The sequence below is a fragment of the Balearica regulorum genome, chromosome 1 (assembly GCF_011004875.1).
Source record: "Balearica regulorum gibbericeps isolate bBalReg1 chromosome 1, bBalReg1.pri, whole genome shotgun sequence".
Taxonomy (NCBI): domain Eukaryota; kingdom Metazoa; phylum Chordata; class Aves; order Gruiformes; family Gruidae; genus Balearica; species Balearica regulorum.
Window position 1 is genome coordinate 150,961,437 of NC_046184.1, and position 17,458 is coordinate 150,978,894.

The 17,458-nt window shown below is 43.5% G+C and overlaps 1 protein-coding gene and 1 long non-coding RNA gene across 3 annotated transcripts in view; one reads left to right on the plus strand and one right to left on the minus strand.

Moving 5' to 3' along the window:
* The window catches only part of EDAR (ectodysplasin A receptor), a 74,210-nt gene that overhangs the window by 43,043 nt on the left and 13,709 nt on the right, over window positions 1-17,458 (minus strand). The gene's annotated exons all lie outside the window — the stretch shown is intronic.
* On the plus strand, window positions 1,409-16,005 carry LOC142599192 (uncharacterized). Its single transcript, XR_012832829.1, has 4 exons — window positions 1,409-1,548; window positions 2,668-3,688; window positions 13,117-13,390; window positions 15,182-16,005. It is a non-coding gene; the product is annotated as an uncharacterized LOC142599192 (long non-coding RNA).

The window sequence follows — 17,458 nt, forward strand, 5'->3', positions numbered from 1 at the left end:
TGGAGGATTCCTTAATAGATAACGTCTATTTTAATAAAACAACACAAAAATATAGACCTCAGCAAATATACATTGCAGATATTCAATTGCTCTTTCACCAAATATGTTAAAATTAGGTTCTTAACTCTAGTCGTCTGTAGAAAAATGGGACTCGCTACTTGTGTATTTAACTGTTGTCCTGAAGCAGAAAAGCAAAGCAGAGCAATGTGTGATGTGTAGAGCCTAGGAGATGCTACAGTGAAGCTTATGTCTTGTCTCTTTGGAGTACATCTGCAATGTCTTAGTGTTGCACGTGTTTCTTTCTGCATGGAAGACTGAAGGACGGCTTTCACATGGAGACAGTGAACTTCTCAGAAGCTTTGTTTTGCTTAAGCAATGACTGCTCCTGCAGAGCCAGCTCCTCTGTACTTTGAAGACCAACAACTTAGAAGAAACATGGGAAGCTTAAATTTCATACAAACCCTAAAATTTTCCCATCATTAACACTACATGATCCCTACTAAACAGAAAGTCAGGGCATTCAGAGAGTGAAAATTCAACATCACTACAGGTGGTGGAGTTTTAAAGGACCCCGTCTTACAGGTTGCGGGAATATCAAGCCCCAAGGAAAAAAAAAAGCCCAATGATGAAAATATATGTTGCTAGCTTTTTACCTTTTTTTTGTCTCCTCAGAAGACAGTGCATTAAAAATAGACTAGAGTGCCTTTAAGGTGTATTATTGCTTGCTTCAGTTTGCACCCAGAGAAAGCAATTGCTGGAGTCAAGTATCTGCTTTGAAAGGAGTCTAACAAACAAGTCAAAGCTCTACTTACACCATCAGATGAGCAAGTCAGTGCTAACTGAATGCTTTTGGAGACATACAGGGGAGGGGGGAAGAACTGTGTGCCTGATCTGTCAACTAGTCTCAGTCCTAGCTGTTGGGATGGGACCAGACTGAGTTTATCCTGAATAGAAAGCTAGTATGTACATCACAGCCAGCTCTAGTCTGCTGGGATAATCTGAAATGGAGGAAGCCTGCTCTGTGGTTGGGTCAGCTCACACAAAACTAGCTAACACTTGGTAATACCTCCTTCAATACTTTCTGGAGAACCTTGAGGTGCTGCTTAGGGTTAGTTAATGGGGTAACCTCCCCTCCTGAACAGGACAGATTGTGAGATCTACCTCCCAAATCAGCTTGATATATTTTAATTAGTTACATTTTATGTTAAAAACATGTGTGTGTTGCTTCTGCAGAGCAAGTTGGGAAAAAACCCTTCTCTCCAGCAAAGGAATGCCTCCACATCTGGTGTGTGATCTACAAAGGGACAGACATTTATAGCAGTGAGGAGGGGAGAAGGGTGGCACAGGTAGGGCATGGGTGGCTTAGCAAGATAAACAGCCCAAATAGGACACAACACTAATGCTGGGTGCTCCAGCACTCCCAGGCACCATGCAGGCTTGTGGGGAGCTGGCGCTGCTGCCTGCACACAGCTCCATGTCCAGGCACTGGGAGGAGGCAGGAGACAAGGCATGACACACAGTAAACCCATCATCTTACAGCTGAGAAAGGTAAATCGAATAGCTGAAGAGCCAGAAGCAGAAACACATTTTTTACTCCTTAAAGCCTATAATGTTCTACAAATTGGAAACAGAATAGATGAGACTTTGTAGAATGACAAAGTTGTGTGTTTGGGTTTTTTTCTTTTTTTTCCTTTTCTTTTATAAACAGCTTTGTTTGCTCCCTGGTGGCTGGTGGGACAGCCAGACACTAGCCTTCTGTAGCCATTTATTTTGCCTGCTGTAGAGCTGTGTCCGATGTTAGTGATGATCTTACCTTAAAATTTTCTTAATCAAAACAAATATGTTTCTAGGGTGCAGAACTCAGCTCCTTTTTTGAGGCAAGATCTCTAGACCACCCTGAAATCATGGCTGCTGCCGATGGATTACCATGTCTTCTCACTTCCTTCTACCTTAACTACACTGTACTTTGCAAATCACACTGATTTTTACCAGTTGGCTATACCTAGAAGTAATATTTTGCAACCCTAAAGACATTTAATAGTGGTTGCTTCTGAGCTCCTGCAAACGGGTGCATAGTTTCTGGAGGCCAAAGGCATATATCATAAACTATGTTATGGTGCTAGTGAAGCCACCTAGCCCAAATTTGTGGGAGGCATTAATTCTAAGCTAAATAGTTCAGGGAGGTGGGTATTCCTTATCATTTACAAATAAAATTTAAAGTAGTCTACCCATCCTCCAGGTTAAAATGTCCGCAGGTATCGATACGGAAATAACCCAGACACAGACGGTACTGGATCACACAGGTGACTGCGGTGTTCAGTGGATATAAATAACAAGGGACTATCTCCTCTTGGAGAAGTTGTTTTGGGAAATTCAAGTCTAAGCATGAAGCAAGCAAAACATAAATTTTAGGCCCTTCCTGTCAAACATGACGTCTCGTTCCACTGGTTTGGAAAAGATCTTAGCTGTTGTTTCCCTTAGAACAATATGAAAAAGCCTTGGGGAAAATTAAATTGGTGAGAGATTCAGTATGTAAAATATACAGTGCAGAACGCTGAAGAAATCTCAGTCTGGGTGTGAAGAATCACTCTTGTCACAAGTTGGCAGGATTTTTATCCTTCGTTTACACAAAATTGAATTTTGGAAATTGATCCGCGTGGCTCCTAGGTGAGCCGCTTACTGGCTGTGCGATGCTGTGCCGAACTGCCGATCCCCAAACTCCAGGTTCCAGTGTGTCGAGAAAATCTAATGCAGAAGGATGTGTGCCTCTGTGAAGCAAGATGTTGTCAATTAGTCCTCTGCTGGAAAATATCATTTGAAGAATTTTTGGAAGAGGAAATGCCAAGTTTCTAGTTAAACTTGTTGAGTATCTCTGGCAAATTTGAATAAGAAACTTTCTCTGGAGTATTATAAAAATAACTGTTCGAGCCAAGTAAACAATGTATTCAATGTGACAACTTTTGTCATCATGTCAGCCCTGATTTTCAAACTATGATGAATGCAAGAGCGAGAAGCTAAAATAACACTAAAGGCTTGTAAACATGGGGGGAGTCTGGGAGAGGAACTGGAGTGGGGGAATGAACTAAATCCATGAAGTTAAAGCACAATAAACCTGTAAGGCTGCTTCTGACTGTGGCTGCTAGAGTGTTCTCAGTCTGCTTACTTAACTAACTTAACATCCAGCATGAAAAAACCTGGAATGGTCTAAGAGTTACATCACCACGCAGCTAAGAAAGCACTCTGAGGGCAGCAAATGTAATTGTTCTCTCATGGTTCGCACACTTGTTGCTGACATCCTGTGCTTAATGTCCTGCATGTTGGCAGCGCCTGTATCTGCAACTGTGTCTGAGATGCGTGAATATAAAACTCTCTGACTGCTACAGCTGGAAAACAGGAGTCTCCCTTCATTGGGAAAGACAACGTCTCTCCATGGGCATATTAGGCATTGCTCTACCATGTCAGAAAGGACTAATGCTACTTTTCTAACCTATGTGAGCCATAGGCAGACCTCAGATGCATGTTCTTAGGTAGCTCAAACACAGCACGCCAACCCCATTGCGCAGCGCTGCTCCTGCTCCTGTTCTTGGCCTCAGGTTGCTGAAGGTTATCCATTAAGCCATCTTGCAGGGAAGGGAGGTTATCCTGAAAGCATGCTGCAGGAACGGAGGCTGGAGCATGGCCTGCACAGGTAAGTAGTCTAGCAGAAAGGGTTTGTTGTGTTGCATAGCAGGAGCATGCTTTAAAGTGAGGGGCTGAAACACAGAAGAAATGTTCCCATGATAGACTGACTGGCATAGATGGCTTTGGAAGTAGCAAATACAGGCAGCATTTGCTCTCTTATATAAACATGCTTGTTTTTGCAAAGCCTTGGACCTTTCTCAGAAGGGTGAGTTCATGTGCAACTGAGAAGACTTCAGTTATCTCTTATGGATCAGTCTGACAAGTTGCCATAGATGCTTCAAATAACTTAGAAAACCTGTAACCATTCCTACACCCTGCCCATGATCCTCAGTGGTCCACTGAAGCTCTTAGAGTTGGATACAAGCTAAAGTAGCCCTCAGGCTACTTTTTTTTATTTGTTGGGGCCAAGCCAGGAGAGGCAAAGCACAAGGCATACATCAGCCTCTGTGCTGAGGCCAGCGTTGCCACACGGATATATTTCTTCTGCTGTACTAACTCCACGGTGTGCATGCAGTAGCTTCTGGTCACACCTCGCATGGTGCTTGCCTGCCCTAAGTAAAACAGACCTTGTGAGTCCCATCTTGCTTTCTAGGCAGTCTTTTTGTCCCTGTCCTTTAGAGATTTTTTCAGTTGTACTAGATCTCTAAAACCTGTCACCTCCGGCAGTGTTTGCTGGGAGGCACTGAGGGACATGGCTGCATCTCTGCATACAGTGCCACGCTCCCTGCCTGACAGCACCCACTTCTGTCTGTTTGGAGGAGGGTGGTCACTGAGGTCCCTGCCTCCGGACCTGTGGGGGGCAGAGACACACGGTCCCCAGGCTAGGAGGGGCTGAGACACTTGGGAAGACGCGGGTTGTCTGAACAATCCTGGTTCAAAGTAAGAACCTGGGATTCGGGGAAGAACAAGGCTGCTCCCTCCCCGAGGTGGAGCATCAGGCACAGCTGTGCAGGTGAAATCCCACTGAAGTCTGTGGTGAAATTCTCACTGATCCTCACAGCATCTGGATTTGAGCCATGACACACAAAGAGTGCACTCAATATGGTAGTTGACAGAATTAATAAAAGAGGATCATGTAGATAAAAACAGTGTGTGTTCACTGCACTCAAAGGAAGTAGTCGTATAATTTCCCTATACCACTAAACAATACCACTGCAAGCACCACAGGCTTACTCTAGCATAGACCTGTACTTAGCAGCCTGATCAGAAACCTTAAAATTGTCTTGAAAATAGCCAAATCCTAGTTCAGAGCCTGAAATGCAACACTATATATTCCGAGTAATGGAATAGTCACTGGGACATTAACAGTTAAGTAATAGTTCATAATTAGTGAAAATATGAAAACTGCTGTAGCCTTTGCTGTACCAAAGGGCTTATTTGTAGTCTGTTGCTTGCATCAAAATGACACGTTACAGAAAGATGAAGGGAGCCTGTCACAGCCCATTTGAAAAGTCACTTCTTCTAGACAAGGCTGTCTGCTTTCATCCCTCTTTGCATTATCAGCTGAACTGCTGGCACCAGGTATTCAAGGAATTTCAGAGGGAAGGAGGAGAGCACAATATTTCCTTGTCATCGTGATAGATTTGACAGACCATTTGGGCAATACATCTAGCAGTCTGTCACACAAATTGAAATCTTTGGAAAGCCAACAGGCTTTAAGAACAATACTCAGCTTACTCTAGGCCTGGGATATTAGGTTATGACCAGATCCCTCTTTTGCTTGTGAATTACTCACTTTCATCCTTTAAATGTGTTCAGAGAACTGGGGTTTGGGGTAGTTCTGCAACAGTCTACCCGGCTTGGCAATTAAAGTGCCCACATCCATTCTTCTTTGTTCCCATATACCTGCATCTCAGGGAACAGGTTTTCTCTGGTAAAGATGGAGCAACTCTCCAGGCTGTTGTGCATCTCAGAGACAATTAATTATGTTTGCCAAGACTATTGTATGAGTGGTGTGTGGTCAGCAGGCACGGCATTAGGAGAGATCCTGGGCTTCAGCAAAGGGGGAGGCTTGGCACTGATGTCTGGAGGCAAGACGAAGAGAAACGCCGGCTGCCGTGCCAAGTGATGCGGGCACCCTTCCTTCAGGGTGCTGGCACCCAACCAGCAACCTAGCAAGACCTTTGAAGTATCAAGCTGCTGACAGTGCTATTTAAGATCAGTAAACAGGCATCCTATTTAAACCGTAGTTGTGGAAGGATCCTTAGTGCTTGGGAAAGGAGGTGTTATCAAGCTAGAGTTTGGAAAGCACAGGACCGCAAAGAACCGCCTTGCTCCCTGCTGAGTGGCCACGCAACCAAAGTCCCACTGCTCTTTAGATTAAATACCTGAGCCACCTCCATGTTGCACAACCCAGAGTCCATTTTTGTAACTACATTTCACCAGCTGATGTTTTCCCGTAGCACCTAAAACATTATCCTTCCGTTCACATGCTCCAAATTCACACGCTCCAAATGGAAATGGAAAGTATTACTGAGCACAGTGCTGTATTTTCTACCCTGCATCATGAAGCCAGTAGCATGCTAGTATGAACAAGCCTGCTCTTATGCACAATTTGTATATCGTCTTGTAAAATCCTTCCATGTGTTTTGGGATTGAAGTTATTACATGAACAAGACTGAAAATACAGTCCTCTCTATTGCCTTCCCTCCGTTTTAATGACCTCTCATGATCCAATTGCGCGCTGTTTCTCAGTAGTACATCATCATGTGTTAGACACGTACAAACTTTGGACTTCTGCGCTTCAATGGCATCCTGAATAAACTCATAGGACCCTCTAAACAGCATCTTGACTTTGAAAATATCCCAGACAGGCACATCAATAAACAAGTAAAGGCATGGTCCTCAGTTCTGATGGGTTAATTCTTCCTCTCTTTCACAGCCTATTCCCAAGGCGCAGCCTACAAATACTCCTAATCCTGTCATACTCTGCCCATTTTTATTTTCAAGTCGGAAAAGTGCACATAACCCAGCAAAGGCCATTTCCATGCCAATCCCAAGCTTTCAAACTTCATCCATCTTTCTGTCACTTTGCCCAAAGAAGTGATATTTTAGAGAGGGCAAAATGGCTTCTCACCTACTTGAAAATCTGACAGCTCATTTTTCCCAATTTTTGCCTCATACAGTTAATCTTTTGGGGAGAGACCAATTATGGACAACTTGTGGAAACTTTTTTCTTGACCATTATTAGGATGCGTGCAAAGAGTTGTACTGCAATATCTCACCTTAAAGTGCCTAAGTGTAGCTCACCGTATTTCTAGGCTCGCATTAGGAACAAAGGAGACCTCTGACTTGTGTCAAGAACTTGTTCTCCTATATGTAGAGGGAATAACATTCTTTTCCCTTGGCCATTTTGGAGGAATACTGGCTAGCACAGGGCTTGTTTGTCTGTTTGTTTGGTATACAGGATCAGGTTTTCTGGTGATTTCAAAGAAGGTACCGAAGCTTGCATGACCAAGCTTGCCAGGGTGTACCTGCTCAGGCCCTTTACCCTGTGCCGTGCAAAGATTCAAACCAGAGACTTTCCCAGGTATCAATGGTGTTACAAGGAGGAAGCAGAAGGTGAAACACTGTGTCTGAGTGGCTCCTTGATAAGAAGATTAATTTGAAAACACACACTTTGCTCATTTAACTTTTTTTTTTTGTGTGAGGAAACATAAAACGCCACTGTAATTGTATTTTGGCCTGTGGGAATAATATCCCAGAAATAACACCTCTAATTAAATTGTAGTAGCTTAAGATCTCTGTGAGGCTGCTTCTTTCACTGCAAGACCTATAATTAGCCATCCATTATGGCACTGAGCATTAATCCTGAGGAAGCCCATATTTTCCCCCGAGCACCATATCCCAAATGCAGGTAGGCAACACTCTGCGGTTCACCCTCCCGCACAACCCAGGCAGCTCAGGGGTTGGAGAAGCTCCCCAGGACACCTCACAAGGCTCTTCATCAGGGACACCCCATGGGACACCTCGCCACTTTCAGGTGTCTTCTACTGTGTCTCACACTGTGAACATTGGGATTGCTATGCTCGAAGCCCTGAAGCTATGGTGGTGTGATTTGGGCTGCTTCCCCTTTTCTTTGTGCTTTGGAATGAGAAAAGAAAGTAGTTTTCCATTTAGGAAGGATGGGAAGCCACTAAGCCAAGCACTCCTCTCCTCTGGGAAGGGAAAATTTCCTTAGCCTGTGGACCAAATATGACTGCTTTGGGGATGGGGATGGCTCGGTGGTGCAGCTCCAGGTCTGGCAGTCTGTGCCTCCAAGACAGCTAATGCTTTCCTGGCACATCTGGAGGGATACTTCCAGGGAGCTTTACTGGTCAAACAGAAGACTGAGTTCAGATGGGGTGAAACAGCACATACGAAGAAGACCTGGCTAAAGGTGTTTCCCCATGGTTTTGGGAAAGATTTTAGCTTCCTTTGAAATAAATTAGCAATTTTCTCAGGTAAAGTACCATAAACATATAAACTGTTTCACTTAGCAAATCCTACATCTTAATCGGTTTGTTTCTGCCTTTTCCCAGTTTTATTGTCTAAAATTCTTTTCTGAATTAGAATTGAATTTATAAATGGCTTCAGTTGCTTAGAAACAGTGTTGGCAGGGTTTGCATGTGTGTGCAAACAAATTACTGGCTGAAAAGACTGCCCCTTTCTATGTGAGACCTTTATTAACATTAATCCAAACTCCTCTGAACGTGGCCTGGAGAACTCTGCGGTGGTGGGCACACAGGGCTGATGAGACCGACCCTCATCTTGATACACTTACAGCACTGAGACTAAGGTACAGGCAGTCCTCAGACATGCCAGACTTCATCCCTCGTACAACTTCCTCTGAGCTACCATCCAGCCTAAACTTATATTTAGAAAGACATTGAATCCCAGGTGTGACAGCTCCGCTCTGACTTCTGATGGCAATTACTGAGAATGCGGGCTCTCCAAGGCTCAGCGGCGTCAGGAATATTGCATCAAGACAGCTCTCGAGTTATACCCCCGCGCTTCGAGTGCAAGGTAAAGCAAACAATGTTTTTTACAAACACTTCATTACTACAGATCAATGCCACCACACACTCAAATTTGCTTTTCCTAGATTCAATGTAATGGGGACAAAGAGTGTTTCTATTAAGTACTAGAAATTTGGGGTCAAGGGCATGAAGGCATGCAGGAGGTGTAATTCTCTGCTAGACTTTGAAACCTGATTATTCCTCACAAGCGATATTGCATGTCGATCCTCACCAGCCTACTACCACTGTAAGAGACAAATCAGTGACCTGCCTCAGATGCACATATACTTTAACTCCACTTTGTCATGTGTCTTTCATAAAGAAATGGATACAGAGAGAAACAAGTTTTGACTAAAAGAAGAGGTCAAGTTTTTTCTGAAATTCCCAGTGATCTTCCTCTCCGTGATAACACTGAGTTGAAGCTTTGGGCAAAGTTTTACATTAAATCTCTAGTCCCTGCAATAGGTCAGGCTTGAAAAAGATATTTTGCATTACCAGTTAGGTGCAATTTCTTTATCTAGCAGTTGTAGTATGTGTTGAAGTAAATCTCATATTACTTGTTCAGTAACGTCACAGGCCTGATCTTGTTCTGGGCTTCTTTGGAAACATGAGGGTAAGCTGCACAAGGCATAAAAAATTTACAATAATAATAATTTTTTAAAAAATTGAGTGAGTTCACTTTTTGGATATTCAATGTTTTTGGAGTTAGAACTCAAAAAACCCCTGCTTTGATCTTGCCCTTCAGCCAATTTTTTTGGTGTTCTGTTCTCACTGTGATTTTCTTAAAAGTTTTTTTAAGAGTTAAGAATTGGTTCCTATTTGTAATATTAAAGTATCTACATAATTTTGAGACCCTACTAGGGTGTTGCAAAGTGTTCATATATACATTCAAGTTAGGAATCTACTATATGCAGTAGCAAGCATAGAAGTTGTGGTTACTTGGAGAGCTGGGAACCGCCATGACAGCAAGAAAGAAGAAACGTATGAAGTTATGTAAGGAAAAATAAAAAAAATCCAGTGACCAAGGAGATGATCATGAGCTTTCTGGAGCTGTTAGCTAAGCAATTCTTCTAGTTGGTGGACTCAAGAAGAGCTCAACATGGCTGCCCACACACAGGTCCATCTGCAATGTGCTATGGCACCCTGCCTGACCCCAGTGTGCCACTCCAAAAGACTGCAGGTCCCCTCCAGGTCCTGTGTCAGACCTGCCAGCCTCACGTGGACATCTTACACAGCACATCTCAAGCGGCAGTAACCACACACAGGCAGGCAAATGAATACAGCTCTTCAGAAGGATCTTTTGCTCATTTAAAATCACAGGCAGAAAAAAAGCAACACTGAAAGATCTCACCCTTAGCACCACGTGAAAACAAGATGCAAAGCGATTTTCTGATTTCAGGTTATCATGGTAGTCAGGGAAAGGAAACAGATATAACCTTCCAGTGGCTGGTAACCACACAATTGCATATTCCTACATGAACTGAGGGTGCAAATACCATTTTTCTGACTTACTCACTTCACACTTTTGCAGGTCACCAGAGAAAAGAATCAACATCATGTGAAAAAGTGCCATACAGAGTCAAATTAGCTGTGTTTTTGCCTATAAACTGAACATATGTGTAGGGGTAATATGGTATAATAAATGAAAGTCATGAAAGACATTGTTCCTCTGACTTTAAAGCAGGCCTGCATTTTGAGAGCAGGGTAAAAAAATCTGGGACCTCACACTGTAGATCTGTTGGGTAAAAGGTGACAGCTGGAGAGGCAAAGACAAACCCCCAAATCCCTCATTTCCCTGAGCAAATGGAGTGTGTCAAGTGTGTGCATGGTGAGACCATAGCTTCTTAAACCTCTCCAAGTCTTCCTGAAAACATCCTTATCAAAATTTTTCCTGACGATGGCTGCGATTAATGTGCAAGTTGCATGGGGCAGAAAGAAGCTAAGGAACAAAACTGTCATTACACAGACAACCTTGACTGTGTACTGACCAATGTCGTACCTGGGGCTCTCTGATTGAAATCTTCAGGTGGCCTCATGTTCTACCATGTCATTTTGAAGAAAACTACAGTATGTTCACACTGTTTCTCACTCCCTTCTTAATAGTTAGAAATCGACACCCTCGATACCCTCTTAAACCACACTGTTTGGTAACTATTTTACAGTGTAGGCAAACATTTGAGTTTAGTGTTAAATATGCTGGGTGTTGTACAGTACACAAATAAAGACTGTCTCTTCCTCAAAGATCTAACAGTCTGAAAGATAAGAAGATGAAAGAGTGCTTGGGAAGATGAGTAACTGGGGGGACTGCGGGAGGGGTTTCACTTTAGTTGAAATGTAAAAACCTTTCATCTCCTGGAAATTACTTAAAGAACATACAGATTTTGGTGCTGAAAGTGTGTATTTTTTGTGTATAACAGTTTTGCAATTAAAAAAAAAAAAAAAAAAGGTGAAGCTGTTGACATTTACTTGTGCCTGGGCTTGTTAGGACTTAGGTAGTGCATTGCTGCTAATTCGACACCCCCAAGCCGGCCACCGTGCCACCCTGCTGCAGCCAAACTCTGCCCGAAGCCAAACACTCTCATTTAAACCACTGGTCCTGCTCTGAGGGAAACACTCGTGCATCAGCATCCTGACATCCCTTCTCTTCCCATAAACAACTTGTCGGGTTTTGACCTTAAGAGGAATTGGAGGGAGAGCTTTAGAGAGCAGATGTCTCTTGGATATGGCGGAAGATTTTTCATTTAAATACAAGAAATTGTTAGACTTTTTTTGCTTGTATATACTTAGGAAAGTTATGAGTCACAAAGTAAACAGAAATAAATATGATGTAATCAGCATGTTCAACTTTCCATGATTCAACTTTGCAAACATTTCTCCAACCAAATGTATCTAACTTCAGACATCAAGCACGGGTCAAGCACTAGGACCCCCCAGTCACAAGGGCACCAGACCGCTCTCTCCCTGGGAAGGAGTAGCTGAGGAGCAGGCTGCTGGGGCACAGCAGCAGGGTACACAGCACTGCCCTGCACCTCTTGCTCATTTTTGCCTCCAAGTTTCTAAAAGCAGAGTTTATTGTTACTGGAGACAGAGGGACTCAGCGTCAGGTAGCACAAACTTTTTTAGGGTACGGATATGGTATGGTGGACATCCCTGGGTTGTAACTTCTTCGTATGTCACCTCCCAGGTGACAATTGCATCCCACAAAGAAAGGACAAAGATTAATTCCTCTTTCATTCTTAACATGGTTTGGTACACATCAGATGATGCCTCTGTTGGTTTTAGGATTGTACCAGCATAGCTCGTTCCTCAAACAATGTTTGAGATCAGACTTATCCCAGATCACACAGATGACAGATCTGACTTTGCCTTAGCAATGCCAGAACAGTTCTGATACTAATTGGAATGATGTAGCTGCAGCTTCCCTTTGTAAAGCGTTAGCAAAATGCCACATGCATATGAAATGAGTGATCCCCAGCATAATGAAGTCATGTGTTCGTTGTTTGTACATAAAGGCAAAGCGTGCCATTGTTTTGCAAATCTGACACGCTTGGAGCCATCCATGTTTTGATTTCAGGCCAGTGAAAATCAGGTTTCCCTTTTGCTAGGGTAGCTGAAAAGTTGGTGGAGCGGGAGGCAGCTAGTGCCAAGGTAAAACTATGCACATTTCTTGTCATACATCTTCAAGTGATACATTCCAGAGTTGTTCTTCATTTAATCATCCAGAGATAAATAAGCTACTACCTATTACAAACTAATTTTTTTTTTAAGCAGCAGAACTAAAAGATAATCTGTGCTACAGAATTCCTAGTGGTAAAGACATCCAGGATTTTTTACATGTAAAATCATGAAACTGCTGTGATGCTTTTGAAGTTTTAACACACAGATGCATTTACTTAAAAACTACTATGCAAGCAGTAAACACTCTTGTTTGGGTCCGGTCCTTCAAGGAGCAATGCAAGTAGTTCTGCACTTAACTTCATGGGCTCAGTCCTCACAAGTCTAACCTAGCCGATAATGTTTTTGAACAATGCGTTTATCTCTCAACGCAATTAAAAAGAAATCTGTGGTTTCAATATTGATTAATCTTCTCACAAAAAATTATGTTCACAGCTAGAGCACTAAAGAGTTGTGCGTAGGAAAGAGACTTAACAAAGACACTTTGAAGGGAAAAAACCCAACACAATGCCTTTTTCTTTTGTTTCTCTAATTGCTGCAGATGTTGTGTAGTCGCACCTATGAAATGTTAAATATTATGTCTCTGCAACATTTTTGATCTTCATTAATTATAGCTCAGAAAAGCTTACAAAAAGCAGCCTGCCTCTTTAATACAAATAAGATTAATTGCACGGTTGTTCAGAAAATGAACCCCCAGTAGTTAAACAAAAAATGTTTGTCTTTAAGCAGCCCTTGGATGATTTTTTTTTTTAAACTGTTACAGGAAGTGAAGAGGCTGCCAAATTACCATGCCCGTGAGCCCCACTCTCATTATCAGCCTAAACGAACGCACACACCCCACCACTTTCATCCTCTTCCAGGTCCAAGAAAAAGAAAAAGGAGGTATAAAAAAAAACAACCTTCCACACAAAGAGGTGTCTCTGAAGTCTGGAATGCACCCTGGCTGTTTGAAGACAAGATTTATACCTGACACCCTCCTTTAAGCTCATTGTCGAGACTCGCCTGCGTTCAAATCAACCGCAGACTGACTGCTGCAGGTACTTCATCTTACAACGACCACATCATCTAAGATAAATGCACCAGGAATTGCTATCACTTTGAGGTGAAAAAAAAAAGAAAAAAAAAAAAAATCAACCCCCTGATGCAGGTAGTGGGTGGAGGGAAAAACAGACGGGCAAGAAGGTGTGTGTGAGGCGTGCCCAGGGAGGGAGCCGGCGATGGCCGACAGTCTGCGGCATGGGGCACAAGCATGAAATGGGTTTGGCCGCCTGCGAGGGCACCTGTGCTCGGCGCGGCCTCCCCCCACCTCCGGCAGCCAGGCCGTGGGACGGGGCGCAGGGTGGGATGCCTGCGCTGCCGCTGCTGCCGGGGAAGCGGTAGGATGCCAGCTGCCAGTGAAGGACTGTAAGGAGGTATGTCACTTGGTGGGAGATGACAAAAAGGACTGTGGCATCAGCTCATGTCGTTCCCGTGGTTTCTGAGACAAGCCTGGTTTGCACATTTTAGGCATACCCATTTTCTCCTTAATTGAGCTGTGGTTAGACACTTTTGTTCAGCCTCTTAAATTCCTCTGGAAGAAAACTCTTGGTAGTAAGGACTTAATTTTACACTGAACCTGTCTGATGGGAGGCAAAGCCATAGAGCACTGAGATATATGAATAAACGATAGGAGGGAAAGAAGAGAGTGCTTGGGACAGTGCCAGGACATAGAGAAACACAACTGAATATCCCAGAGCTCAGGCTGCTGAAACTCTATCATTAGCAGGTGTTGCACTAATTACTGAAGGCTTTGAAGTGACACAGGCAGAAAATATCTGTCATAAAGAGAGAATAACACCCAGCAATTTACAAAGATTTTATTGTCTATATCGTTGTATTGCGCAAAGGCCCAATAAAAGTGGGGGCGTAAGGATGCCATTCACGGTGCAGAACCAGTTAAGGACCATTTTCCAGGGTGAAGAATTATCGTGGCATTTGGAATAGTGCTGCATTAATCCATGGCACTCAAAAACATTTGTGAGGAGGTATTCTGAAATCACACTGATAGAGAAAAGAAGGCAGAAAAATGACAGTATAGTTGGTTAATATAGAACTTAAAGTCAGAAAAAAATTGCCCTTCCCGAGCATTTCATAATGCCTATCTTTGATCCCAGGACCAGAAAGCAACATGGGATTAGCGACAAAACTAAGGATCCTTAAGGGCTGTTCTAGCATCACAGATTAGCCCTGCCATTGGGGAGGACCCATCAGCATGTTCTGGATTTACCCCAACAGAAAGCTCTAGATTTGGTTTCCTGGTTCTCCTTCTTCAAGCAGTTCAGAGCCAGGCTTTTACGGGGCTTCTTCCAAAGTTTCTGGGCTCACAGGGATGTTTGGGATATTGAGATCTGGGAAAAAGGAGCTGGTTTAATCCATTTGTGTTATAGAGCACTTTCTATATTTAGGATTTTAAATTATGTTTTATTAAGAATGCAAATTATGAGCATTTCTAGGACTCCAGGTACTTGCATGTCCCAGCTAGCATATAAACCTCATGCCATTACAAATCTGAATAAAGCAGGTTAAGTTTGCAGCAGATTTAAAACAGGGCAAAAGGGAGGGTGGGAAGAGAGCCTGTTTAACATCTGCCCACTAGGATGGGAGGAGAAACATTTACATTGGAGCTGAACTGAACTGACACAACTGCCTGTGAAGCTGCACCATCAATCTCAGCTTGGCCACAGGTATTGTGTTCTATTTTCACATTTGAAAGATTTACCATTTATACTTTTTTTTTTTCTGTGGGTGTTTTGTTGTTTGGTTTTTGTTTGTTGTTTTTTTCTCTTTAGGGGATGATGTCTTCTATCTGGTGCCAGCAGGAGGTTCTCAGAGAAATCAGTTTCATCAACCCTAGACCAACGTATTGAAAAATGGAGCATTGCTCCACGGCAGCAATCACAGGAATCCGTTCTGGACACTTAGCCCAGAGCCTCCATAATTTCCGACACCGAGCATCTGAGGAAATAGCATTCAGTATTTCATTCTGACATTTCAGCTTTTGACAGCACACTACAGAATGCTGCTTGAACCCAAAGTCAAATGCAATAAATGGTGCACAGCTTTGGAAAAAAAAAAGAAGAAAAAAAAAAAAGAAGCGTAAGCAAGGCCAGTTCAGCTTGCCCTGTCTCACAGGGAGCCACAGGAGAGGGAAACAGAAATACGTGGCTCTAGGCAGTCGCTCCATTGCTGCCTGCCTGTTAAAAATAACTTGCGATTTTCAAGAAGTAGTTACAGGCACTATCAGGGCCTCCTGGCCTAATGCGAGCACTAGCAATGAATTATGCAGCAAATGCCCTGGATCCCCCCGCAATCCCTTCTCCAGAACACAGAGATGCCACCTTTCTCTCCGTCCTCCAAAGGTTTGCTATTTTTGTCCCCATTCAGTCCTTTGCCTCGCATTAATTCAGCTTCTTCCTCAACACGCGCACTTTGTGGTGCCGATGACTCCTTCTCTTTAACTCTGCATTACCCCTCTCGCTGCCTTTCCTCACTCTGCTCCAGCTGGAGCAGCACATCGGTGGAAAGCAGCAGGTACCCCTTCCCCCTGCCCGTACCCCGTCTTGTTCCCGCAGCCACTGCTCATGTCCCCGCTGCTCTTCATACACCTGGGAGCCCGAACCGAATTTGAGCATCCTTTCCTCCCTCCCTCCCTCCCTCCCGTGGGCTGCACCCCGACCCTCTGCTCTACCCGCTCCCTTTGTGCAGCCATTCTCTAGCTGTTTTAACTCCCCGATAAACTGCAGGTGGCAAAGACACTCCAGGCACATGCTGCCTCTGCATCGGAATAATCCCACCTGGAGCGAAATCCCAGGCAACTCACCCTCACCTGCTTGGGGCCCATTGCCACCAGGGCAACGTGGCATCATGCATCATCAGCCTCTGCCTGCAAAGGGGTGGGAAATGTCCAAATGGTCTTGCAAAGTGAAACGTAACAACTCGTGTTTATGACTTGTGAGGGCTGTGAGAAGAGCCCTTCCCTGCCTCCTGGCACATCCATTCCTCTCAAGAGCCCAGCCCAGGCGGTCCCCGGGGGTCCCCCAGGCCCTGGTCTGGGGTAGCTCTTAGAAGACGGCTTAGCCTGACGAAACGCGTTGCCCTGCATAAGCGCCGGAAAAATCACACTTGCAGCCATAACAATGAATTCTATAGCAAAACCCTATAATAGAAAATGATTTATTTCTGTGACTGACTGCTTGAAGTAAGTAAAGGGTTATAGCAACAGCATTTGTGGAAGATACAACTATCAAGTGCACAACAGCAACTGAGGAACTACATTTCTTTTACAGCTTGTCTAAAATGTCACACTGTGCAGAGACCTGGGGGCATGTTTTAGTCATGTGCTTTAAACGGCGAACAGCAAAAGCTAATTCTTCTCCAAAAAAGGATGCAAGCAGGAAACTTGTTTAAAGGACAAAGCTTTCTATGGATAGCAAGTGCTTGTGTTCACATGTGCGCTCAGGTTGCTTTCAGAGTCGTTTTTTGGCTGTCTTGGCTCTGCCTTCTAAAAACTCGTGTACGCGCCTAAGTGCCAAATGTGTATACTGCATCTCAACTTCGACAGCAAGTGACAGTTAATTAAAACCATGCATTACAGAGAGCTCGTCCTTTCACGATAAATGATGGTATTGACAGATGAGTTATTTTTACGTTATGCGTAATTACATCAAAGCTCGACCCACCAATGTGCAACTGAAAGGGTAGCATTTTTTTTGTTACTAATAAACTGTGTTTGTTATTTTTTTCCTGCACTACTGACATGTGGTGAAAAGTGACCCAAACCCGTATACATTATATGTCAATTAAAAGCATTTCATTTTTGTTGTCATGTCATATTGGGTATACAAATCTATTAAAAAAAAGCCATGACGGCCCCGTCTCTTGGCACCTCATGGTGGTGTAAGTTTAAAGCCTTAAGGAAACAATGATTGAGTTTGCCTGTTTGCATGGAGCCAGTTCTGTAGATTTTTCTTGCTCAGACTGTTACATATATAAAGCTTCTCACCTGAATCCCTGAGGTCTTATTTATCTCCCACACATATATTCTTCTTGTAAGAAGAAGCCAAAGC